Genomic DNA, 12,405 nt, shown 5'->3' on the forward strand with positions numbered 1-12,405 from the left:
GGTGAGTAGTTGGTGAGTTTTAAGTTTTTTTCCCTCTAAACATGGTTAGTAGCTTAAACTGGTACTGAGGAGATTAAGTATTGCGTTAAATATATAGGTTAACTAGTTAAACCAATTGATATAACTACAGATAATCCTTGAGTGATATTTCTAAACCTACCTTGTTAAATACAACATAGTAAAGATGGCAGGACAGGGGATGTGTTGCAGCTGTAGCATGTGGGAGCTGGTGGACGCCTGTGTGACTCACAGCAACCACACCTGTGGTAAGTGGCTGCAGCTCGAGGAACTTCATGTCAGAATTGATGAGCTGGAGTCCGAGATTCGGATACTGCGATACATCAGGGAGGGGGAAAGTTACCTGGACACTTAGTTCCAGGAGGCAGTCGCACCCCTTAGGTGAGGTACTTCTGATTTGGTTGGTTGTCAGGGACAGAAGGATGTGACTGAGGAAGGTATGGGGATCCAGAAGGTAGTACTGGAGGAGCCTGAGCCCTTGCAATTATCCAACAGATTTGATGTTCTTGCAGCTTGTGTGGATGAGAGCGGGGTCTGCAGGGAGGATGAGCAAACTGACCAGTGCACCATGGTGGTGGGGACCACTGAAGTGGGGAAAGTTAAAAGGAAGGTAGTTGTAGTAGGGGACAGTATAGTTAGGGGGATAGATATGCAGCGTGAGTCCCATAGGCTGTGTTGGCTGCCCGATGCCAGGGTTAAGGACATTTCCTCGGGGCTTGGAGAGGAACTTGGAGTGGGGTGAGAAGGATCCAGTTGGCGTGGTCCATGTGGGTACCAATGACATAGGTAGGACTAAGAAAGAGGTTCTGCTGAGGGAGTATGAACTGCTAGGGGTTAAATTAAAAAGCAAAACCAGAAAGGTTCTCTGGATTACTCCCTGAGTCATGAGCAAATTGGCATAGGGTAAACAAGATAAAGAATTGAATGCATGGCTCAAAGATTGGTGTGGGAGAGGCATTGGCACCAGTTCTGGGGAAAGAGGGAGCTGTACTGTTGGGACAGCCTTCACCTGAACCGCGCTGGCAAATCATATAACTGGGGCAGTAGAGAGGGTTTTAAACTAAACAGTTGGGGGGGGGTGGGGTGGGGGATTGGTTCTCGTGAGGGGAGATTTGGAAAGTTAAAGAGAAAGGACAAGGCAATAGTGCAGGGTAATGATACGGGTAATGAGAACCAAAGTTTGACATGTAAATGCGTTGGAAGCGGTTCAGAGAAGGTTTACTAGACTAATACCTGGAATGGGTGGGTTGGCTTATGAGGAAAGGTTGGACAGGCTAGGCTTGTATCTGCTGGAGTTTAGTAGATAAGCGGTGACTTGATTGAAAGATGTAAGATCCTGAGGGGTTTTGACAGGGTGGATGTGGAAAGGATGTTTCTCCTTGTGGGAGAATCTGGAACTAGGGGGTCATTGTTTAAAAATAAGGGGTCACCCATTTAAGACAGAGATGAGGAGAATTTTTTTTCTCTCAGAGGGTCGTGAATCTTTGGAACTCTCTTCCTCAAAAGGCAGTGGAAACAGAGTCTTTAAATATTTTTAAGGCAGAGGTAGATGGATTCTTGATAAGCAAGGGGGTGAAAGGGTTAGGTGGGAATGTGGAGTTGAGGTTACAATCAGATCAGACATGATCTTGTTGAATGGCAGAGCAGGGTCGAGGGGCCAAGTGGCCGACTCCTGCTCCTAATTCGTATGTTCGTATGACAGGAAAGGACAGCGTGTACCAACAGTAGAGTGCGCCAGCAAGTAAAGATTTATTTATTAAAAAATGGATGAATTGAAAGCATAAATAGAAATAAATGAGTATGATATGATAGCCATTACAGAGACATCGTTGCAAGGTGACCAAGGCTGGGACCTGAATATTGAAGGGTATTTGTCATTTTGGAAGGACAGGAAGAAAGGAAAAGGAGGTGGGGTAGCTCTGTTAATAAAGGATGAGATCAGTACAATAATGAGAAATGACCTTGGTTCAGAAAATCAAGACATAGAATCAGTTTGAGTGGCGATAAGAAAAAGCAAAGGAAAAAAGTCACTAGTAGGAGTAGTGTTCGGCCCCCAACAGTAGCTACAAAGTAGGACAGAGTAAACATCAAGAAATATTGGGAGCTTCCAAGAAAGATATGGCAATAATCCTGGGTGATTTTAATCATCACATCAATTGGATAAATCAAATTGGGAAAGGTAGTCTGGAGGATGAGTCCAGAGAGTGTATTTGGGACAGTTTCTTAGAAAAGTACTTTCTAGAACCAATCAGGGACCAGGCTATTTTGTATCTGGTAATGTGTAATGACACAGGATTAATTAAAGACCTCATAGTAAAGGATCCTCCAGGCAAGAGTGATCATAACATGACAGAATTTCACATTCAGTTTGAGGGTGAGAAATGTGGGTCCATAAAAAGTGGCTTAAACTTAAATAAAGACAATTACAAGGGTATGAAGACCCTTGTATAAAGTGGACTGGGAAAATACGTTAATAGGTAAGATGGCAGAGAAGCAGTGACAGACATTACAGGGGATATTTCATAACTCTCAACAAAGATATATTCCTTTGAGGAAAAAAGACTCTACTGGAATGATGCCCCATCTGTGGCTAACTAAGGAAGTTAAGGGTGGTATAAAATTGAAAGAAAAGACGTACAATGCTACGAAGATTAGGCTAGAAGATTGGGAACATTTTCGAAAACAGCAAAGGATAAAAAATATAAAGAGGAAGAAATTGGAGTATGAGAGAAAACTAGCAACAAATATAAGAACAGACAATAAAAACTCCTACAAGTATATAAAAATGAAAAGAGTAACTAAAGTGAGCATTGGTCCTGCAGAGGGTGAGACTGGTGAATTAATAATGGGAAACGAGGAAATGGCAGAGGTTTTGAACAAGTATTTTGTATTTGTCTTCACAATAGAAGACACAAAAAGCATTGCAAGAAGAGTAGAAAATCAAGAGGCACAAGGGAGGGAACTTAAAGCAATCACTATCACTAGAGAAAAAGTAATGGGATTACAAATGAGACTAAAGGTGGACAAGTCCCTTGGATCTGATGGCCTGCATCTGAGAGTCTTAAAGGAAGTGGCTGCAGAGATAGTGGATGTCTTGGTTGTAATCTTCGCGATGACGTCACCAGCACATGCGCAAGCTGGTCCTGGCAAGCAGGAACGCAGCGCATGTGCAGAGATCAGGAGATCGTCTGCGCATGTGTGCACTGCGGCGCAGCCTGATGATGTTGGTGCTGGCCAGCGTTGTCAGGAATCACTTTGTTTTTATATTGTGCCAAATTCCCCTACATTAACCTCACTTTTTATGTAATGTTGGAGATGATTCTGCAATCTGGCTCTTCCTGTGGTGGTATGATGCTTGTGGGGTGCAGCACTCAGGAAGATCGTATCACTGGAAAGTGCAGGTGCACAGGCTTTGATTTTCCATTCTTCCATGAGCTACCCACTAAGAGCACCAGAACAAGGAATCACCCTTTACAAAAATATCACTTCCTCACTGAATTTCACTATACCTTAATTTTCAATTTTCTCCAGGATACTTCACAAAGTAAACTTTCTTTGCAGTGTATTGAAAATTGCATAGTGCATTTTGTCCACTTAAGGCTACCATACACACATGCACCAGTAGAGGGAGTCTGCAAGAGAATAAGGGAATCATGTTTTAACAACACGTGCAGCAGTTCCTTTTCTTATTGACTCTGGCTGAATCTTACTATTGCTTCCCAGGAACATTACAATGGCAACAAGGATGGTGAAATATAGGAAACATTGCTTTCAGGTATGAAGGTTTTGGAAGGTGTTTGTCTACTTTATGCAGATAGCATTTCAAGTTGGAGATTTAGGGAACACATTGAGGCTGTGTTAGATATGCACAGAAGGGACTCCAGGTTGGGATTAGCAACAGGAAAGCTTGCACAGTGTGCACACACACTGACCTCACCAAAATAACCATCCAATCAAGAAAGTCTCTGATTGTTACAGAGAAGTTTTTCTTTGGAAGGAATGTGATCCCGGATCCTTGATCACACTCTATCACTGCACTGCTGATCAATATGGTGTCGTCTGTGTCAAATCTACCACCTTTTGATGTGCATTTGGAGCCATCATCTGTATTCCCACATTGGCAAAAGTGGCTGCAACTGTTCGAAGGCATGTTGGCAGGTTTCACAATCATAGATGACAAAAGAAAAAAGGCCTTACTTCTCCATTATGGAAATGAAGAATTGGAAGACATTTTTGAGGCACTTACACCTGTCCAAAATGATTACAATTCAGCAAAAAAAGCACTAACAACCTACTTCTCTCCCAAGAAAAATAGAATATATGAAACAATTGTCTTCCGTCGCACTAAGCAAGAAGCAAACGGGACAACTGACCAATATTGCATGCGATTGAGGCAAACGAATGTGCCTTTGGTGATGTTGAACACGCCAAATGGGAATTGTCAAAACTAAGTAACTCCTTAGGTAACTGGAAAACCTCCAGCTGCACTCATCCAATGCATATACATCTTCCTGAGCTACCCTGCCGAGCTAATGATCAACACATATGCAAACGCAATTGAGAACATAAGGACTGAATGAAATTTAGAGCTACACCACTAAAGCCAGAAGATAAAGTACTTGTGAAATGTGATGGTCATGTTGGAAAGCAAACCACCTCTAATGACATCCATTTGTTGTGACCAACACAAAAGGATCAATGATTACTGCTATGCGCGGTTCGCAAATCATCACAAGAAATGCATCATTCTTCAAAGCATTGAAAACACCATTCGTAAGCATTGAATTTGATTCTGATGTCAACATCTCAGATGAAGAGCATGAGTTAAATGAGACCACACCTGATATTAGATGATATCCTACTTGTGAGAGAAAACGTCCACCATACTTAAGTGATGTTACAAAATGAACTATTGTCAGTTGGTGAACAAGTCTTTCATCTCATTGTATATGAATAAGTGCATTGTTAAATTAATACAAAAGTTAGAATATGTAATAGTGTTACTGGTGCAGTTGAATGTTCAAGTTATGCTTAAGTTTATTGTTTACACTTTTGGAAATAAAACATTGAAACATGATATGCCTTTCATTTACTAAGAAGGGGAGGGATGTAGTGTATTGAAAATTGCATTGTGCATTTTGTCCACTTAAGGCTACCATACACATATACTCACAGTAGAGGGATTCTGGAAGCAAATAAAGGAATCCATGTTTTAACAGCAAGTGCAGCAGTTCTGTTTCTTACTGACTCTGGCTGAATTTTACTGTTTTTTCTGAGGAACATCACGTTCTTCACATGTGAAACTATACAGTGTTTATTCTTAAACACACACTGTTCTGACCAAGGAGGGAATAATGCACTGTTAATTCAGTCCCACTACTCCACAGATAAAGTTTCCCACCTACTGGAAAATAGACAAATTAAACACTCCATTTGTCCCCCAGAATAAAGAACACCAAACCAGGGTTCTTTAAACAGCAAAAAAATTAACTATTTATTAATAAATTAAGTCTTAAACGATAATGAGATAACTCTATGAAAGGAATGTGAAAGGATTCTTTTCAAACTTCTTATTCTTCCTAACCCTCATAAACACACACATACATTCAAAAATAATGGTTAACTGGTTTTAAAAGGATGTTTTGGATTATAACTGTTTCTTAGGAATAATACAATAACTGGATGGAGACGTTCTGGTAGGATATTTCCGGGTCAGTGAGGTATCCCAGAGTCGAATAGCTGGATGCCACTCGAAGTCTGTCCAGGCAAGGTTGATGAGCAGACTATGATAAGTAGGTATTCATGGCACTTCATCTGCAGCAGGCCTCACCTTTCAGCAAAGGGTGCATCAACAGATCTACTTGGGTTTTGAAATAGCAGTCTGGCAATAGAAGCTTTCTTGAGCTTTCAGGATCTCCCAAAACATAAGAGGCAACAGGAATCATTCCTGAGGCAGAGAGTTTTCCGAGACTGTGGTTGTCATTTTTAAATACAGTATTTTTATTGAATTGTGCCATGTTTTCAAGATTTCTTGGCTCTCAGCATATTCCACACTAACTGGTAACTTGTAGATACAGTGAGGATCTCACTCTGACTGAGCAACAACAGGAAATCAGAACCTGAGCACACAAGGTGTTTATCTGTCGAATCACAGCTCATGGGAAAATACATCACTTGCTGTTAATTCACCTTACACTCCAGGGAGGTCCGAGGCTCCACTCCTAGACTGTGCTAAGTTATGCTGCACAATTAACCTCAAAGTTCCTGGGCCAGGGAAGGAAAATAAAACAGCCAGCCTGGTTGCTCCTCCTGCTGGAGGATGACCTTTCAGTGAGGTTAGGGTTGGGCTCGGCTATGAAGGCCCTGTGGTCGAATAGCTAGCCAGCGGTCACCATCGAAGCTCACATATGAAGAAAAGTGACTTGGGTGATCATTGAAAATTGGAGCTGCACTGCAGTAGGAATTAGAATTTCTAGGAGAGGATAGGTAAGGTGAGAAAATCAGAGGGAAACATTGGAGGAGGAGAAATAAGTTAATTTACTGAACAGAACACAGCTGGACGATGAACATTCTATATTGCTGTACAATTCAAATGAAGTTCAATGCAATCATCCCAATCTCTTGTGTTCAGATTACAGAATCACTTCCACTTTAAATGGTTCTGTAATGACTTCTGCAGGACACCCTGTGGATTCTGCTCCATTTACATTGCAGGCAAATCCCACCGAACCAGGACAGACTGAGCACCTGCAGGTGTTTACAAGTCATGATGTGCACCTCTAATTTCCGTCTGTCAGACCCTCCGGTGGTGTCAGGCATTGACTTGCCAGCCTGATTACTGGCACTTGCTGAATTCTGACATGTGTAGTGCACAGAGATTGTTAAGGAAGAGCTATCAGTGAAAGAACACAAGTCACAAATCTGTTAGCTTTTTGTGCCTAGTTGTTGAATGCACTTTTCCAGAACATGCCACAACTCCCACTGGTAATGAGTGGGACCAAGTCAGACTGGAAGGAGGGGTAGGGGTGGGGGTGGATCTGTGCAGTGGGATCTGTAATAAGGGTACTGAATCAATGATTGTTTAGAGACACAGGACATGATGCAAAAAAGATGTACAAAGATGGGACCAGAACTGAGTTGGGCCGAATGGCCTATTTCTGAGCTGTAAATTCTATGTAAAGTTCTCGAAAATGCCTACATTAAACAAGCTTCATCTTGTTGAGAGAGTAAACCTCCAAAGGATACAGGACTGATTTTTTTTTTTAGGTGAGTTTCCCTGGATCAGCAGTGGTTTCCGAGTTGCCGTTCTAGACATGGTAGTCTGGATTTTTTTTGATGTAGGTGGAGTTGAGACCCAAATGGCAGGTGGCAGATTTCAGATGAAGCAGTGGTGCATCTATGTACGCAAAGTACGCACACCTGACTACGCCTCCAGCCCCAGGGTTGGGGTTTGGGCATCTGTGCATTAGAAGTCACATGGCTAGACATCCCTCCTCCTTTAACAAAAAATCTAGGGGGTAATTTTAACCTGACTCACCCAACAGGACCTCCACAGTGGTTAGCACCGCAGCCTCACAGCTCCAGCAACCCACAACCCGGGTTCAGTTCTGGATACTGCCTGTGTGGAGTTTGCAAGTTCTCCCTGTGACCGTGTGGGTTTCCGCTGGGTGCTCCGGTTTACTCCCACAACCAAAGACTTGCAGGTTGATAGGTAAATTGGCCATTGTAAATTGTAAGTGGTAGGAGAATTGAGGGAAGGTGGGGATGTAAGGGAATATGGGATTAATGTAGGATTAGATTAGATTAGATTAGAGATACAGCACTGAAACAGGCCCTTCGGCCCACCGAGTCTGTGCCGAACATCAACCACCCATTTATACTAATCCTACACTAATCCCATATTCCTACCAAACATCCCCACCTGTCCCTATGTTTCCCTACCACCTACCTATACTAGTGACAATTTATAATGGCCAATTTACCTATCAACCTGCAAGTCTTTTTTTGGCTTGTGGGAGGAAACCGGAGCACCCGGAGAAAACCCACGCAGACACAGGGAGAACTTGCAAACTCCACACAGGCAGTACCTGGAATCGAACCCGGGTCCCTGGAGCTGTGAGGCTGCGGTGCTAACCACTGCGTCACTGTGCCGCCCTATAAATGGGTGGTTGTTGGTCGGCACAGACTTGGTGGGCCGAAGGGCCTGTTTCAGTGCTGTATCTCTCTATGATTCTATGATTGGGTGGAACGTTGGTTTTACACCCCACCCAATATTATTGGGCAGAGTGTAAAATCAGCTTTGCACCTGATCCCATCAGTTTTCCAACGGGTGGGTTAGTTTAAAATTGTCCCTGCAAACCCCCAGAATAACTTTGGAGATATCAGGTTATTCAATCCTGAATAGAATATTAAAAGCAGACAGGGCACCATGCCGCTGTGGGCCTGAGCAGACAAGAGGCCATTGAAGATGGGACTGGATTTAAATGGACCTGTCTGAATTTTGGGTGGTTTGACTGGGATTTGGCGGAGGATGATCCTTTGGATGTGTAGGCTGGTGGGGTGAGGGCAGAAGTCCGGGAAATGGGTTGGACACGGTTGAAGGCCCTGTCAACCACAGTGCGGGGGAATCCTTGGTTGAGGAAAAAGGAAGACACATCAGAAGCACTGTTGTGGAAGACTGATATGTCTTCTTTTTTCCTTAACCGAGGATTCTCCCCCCCACTGTGGTTGACAGGGCCCTCAACTGTGTCTGACCCATCTCCCGCGCTTCTGCCCTCACTCCACGAGCCTCCGAGAACTACGACAGGGTTTCCCTTGTCCTCACTTTCCACCCCACCAGCCTCTACATCCAAAGGATCAACCTCCGCCATTTCTGCGACCTCCAGCGTAGTGCCACCCCCAAATGCATTCCAAAGGAATCGTTCCCTCTGCGACACTCCGGTCCACTCCTCCATTACCCCTGACACCTCTTCCCCTTCCCATGGCACCTTCCCATACAATGATAGGAGATGTAATAGCTACCCTTTTACCTCCTCTCTCCTCACTATCCAAGGCCCCAAATGCTCCTTTCAGTTGAAGCAGCAATTTACATGTACTTCTTTCAATGTAGTATACTGTATTCGCTGCTCACAATGTGGTCTCCTCTACACTGGGGAGACCAAACGCAGATTGGGTGACCGCTTTGCAGAACACCTCCACTCAGTCCGCAAACATGACCCTGAGCTTCCTGTCACTTGCCATTTCAACACTCTCTCCTGCTCTCATGCCCACAACTCTGTCCTGGGCCTGCTGCAGTGTTCCAGTGAACATCAACGCAAGCTCGAGGAACAGCATCTCATTTACCGATTAGGCAGGCTTTGGCCTGCCAGACTGAACATCACTCTCTCCTGCTCTCATGCCCACAACTCTGTCCTGGGCCTGCTGCAGTGTTCCAGTGAACATCAACGCAAGCTCGAGGAACAGCATCTCATTTACCGATTAGGCAGGCTTTGGCCTGCCAGACTGAACATTGAGTTCAATAATTTCAGAGCATGACGAGTCCTTTTTAATTTTTATTTCATTTTATTTTGTTCCATCTTTTTTTTGTTTTTTTCACCATGTGCCTGCCTACTGGTTTTCTCATGTTTGTGCTTTTGGCTAGGGGTGTTCATTATTCTGTCATTAACATTCCCTCTGCACTAATGCTTTGTCTTTCACCACACCATTAGCACACTCTCTTTGCCTTTGCCCCATGACCTCCTTGTCAGTGAATCTCTCTGGCCCTCTGTTCTATCACACACCTTCCCTTTTATTCTCTTTTCCCCCACCCCTGCTTTATTTGCTTAAAACCTATTACATTTCTAACCTTTGCCAGTTCTGATGAAAGGTCACTGACCTGAAACGTTAACCCAGCTTCTCTCTCCACAGATACTGCCAGACCAGCACTTTCAGTTTTAAGACAAAGTTCCTTTATTTCCACTTATTCCTGCGTCCCATAATGTGAGGACATTATTATGGTTTTCAATGGATTTTCACAGCAGCTAACCTCAGAATGAGCCCCCACCTCAGCCCCGGATCTATTTACTGGACTTGGCAGAAGATATTCCCTCTGTAATGCACCAGACAGTTGGCCTAGATCATGTGTTGGAGGAGGAGGAGAAGACTGTGGTTGTTAAATATCTATAGCCAGTTCAGACCCTACCTATGGGCTTCAGTTCCAGCAGGCTGCCAACTCTCACTTAAATTTATTTGGCAGCTCATCTCCTTTCTGCTCCTGGTAATCTAATGGCCTAATTACGATTTCATTAGAATTTTGGACAAGCACCTGTGACACAACGAAGTTAGAGACACTCGAATATGCAACTTCTTTCAAAAGCAATCATTTTGTAATCAGGCTGTCCACTGGCTGCTTATGTCAAAGGGAGAAAGAAAGATTGATATTCATGCTGGGTCTCTGTGCGGAGCTGAATCTGAACCTAAAGCACCTTATTATATCAATTATGGGTTCTATTTCTGACTCCCATACAAAGACTTAAAGCACTCGGACTGAGGTGCTCCATGTACTTTTTAATACTAGTTTTACAGTTTAAACAGTTTATTTTAAATGACTTAAACTGTTAAAAAAACACGCTGAGGAAATGAGTGCGAGCCCATAAAATGTTTGTCTAGGAATGATGACTCAAAAATTTACTCCATGATGTTTGATATCAAGTTGTTAGGAGACAAAACATGATCAACTAGTACTAGTTAATGAGCTGGAGAATAAATAAATCTGGAGCATTCCTCTCCCATCTCTTTAGGTGATCAAAACTAGTCCAGGAGATCACTTATTAGTGCCTTACAGTACTGACCTCTTGTACAAGGTGATCGCCTCCCCAACCAGAAACGGGTCCAGCTCTCATTTGAAGGAATTCAGTGAATCTGTATTCACCACACAAGCTGGCAGCCTGTTTCACAGGTCCATTATTCTCTGGGAAAAGAAGAACACCCTCACATCTAACTTTGTTCTGGTCTTAAATAGTTTGAGACCCGTGGTCCTCCCTGGCTTATTTAGTTGTTTACAAAAACATAATTGAATCCTTTCATCATTGTATAAATCTTGATCAAATCACCCCTAAAGTTTATACTTCTCTAAAGTATAGACACGCTTTGAGTCTATCTGGGTAACTGAGATGCTTCTGACATCATATGCAAAAATAAAGTATATGCGAGAGGCCATTCAGTCCACCTGAGGAAGGATATTATTGCCATAGAGTGGGTGCAATGAAGGTTCACCAGACTTGTTCCCGGGATGGCCGGATTGTCCTATGAGGAGAGATTGGGGAAACTGGGCCTGTATTCTCTAGAGTTTCAAAGAATGAGAGGTGATTTAATTGAAACCTACAAAATACATAAAGGGATAAACAGGGTTGATGCAGGTAAGATGTTTCCCCTGGTTGGGGAGTCTAGAAGCAGGGGACACAATTTTAAAATAAAGGGGAAGCCACTTAGGACAGAGATGAGGAGAAATTTCTTTACTCAGAGGGTTGTGAATCTTTGGAAATCTCTACCTCGGAAAGCTGTGGAAGCTCAGTCATTGAGTATGTTTAAAGCAGAGATTGACAGATTTCTAAATATCAGTGATATAAAGGGATATGGGGATAGTGTGGGAAAAAGGCATTGAAGTGGATGATCAGCTATGATCATGTTGAATGGCGCAGCAGGCTAGATGGGCTGAATGGCCTATTCCTGCTCCTATGTTCCGATTTCTCCCATGCTTCCAGGGAAACATATACCCTGCCTTTCTCATTATAGTGAAAAAACGCCTCTTGAATGATTGCAAATTTTTTGCCTGCCACTCTACCCAGAAGACTATTTCCTGTACTAATTACTGACTGCATGAAGAGTGTGTGATGTACTGTGTAAAAAGATGAATTTTACAAGAACCCATTAACTACTGCACTACCAGTGAAATTAATCCTCCAGGAAGGCAGTGAAAGAGAAAAGGAAATTGTTAAAAGGAAATTCTATAGGAACCTATATTTAGACCGGCAGAGACAGAGGGTAAAATAAAATAGGAGCTGATGAAAAGCAAGATGGAAGAGTGTTTTCACAGGAAAATACAGTAGAGAGGCCACTAAAGGGCAATATCGTCAATGAAAGTGTTTGGCAAACCAATTATTTGGGTGAATCAGAATAGCTGTGCACAATTTTTGTTATATTGTATATAAGATGTACCTTGTTGCATTTTAACACGATTTAGTGATTGGATTTATAAACAATTGGGAGGAGGCTTGTTAAGGACAAGAAGGCAGTATCGCTTTAAGAAGGCCCACTGTTGTTTTTACAGGGAAGGTGATAACACGGTTCAGTAACCTCAGGTACAGAAGCAAAAGGTTAATCGGACAGTAAATAATTTCACCATTTTTG

Source organism: Heterodontus francisci, chromosome 37 (genome assembly GCF_036365525.1).
Source record: "Heterodontus francisci isolate sHetFra1 chromosome 37, sHetFra1.hap1, whole genome shotgun sequence".
Lineage (NCBI taxonomy): Eukaryota > Metazoa > Chordata > Chondrichthyes > Heterodontiformes > Heterodontidae > Heterodontus > Heterodontus francisci.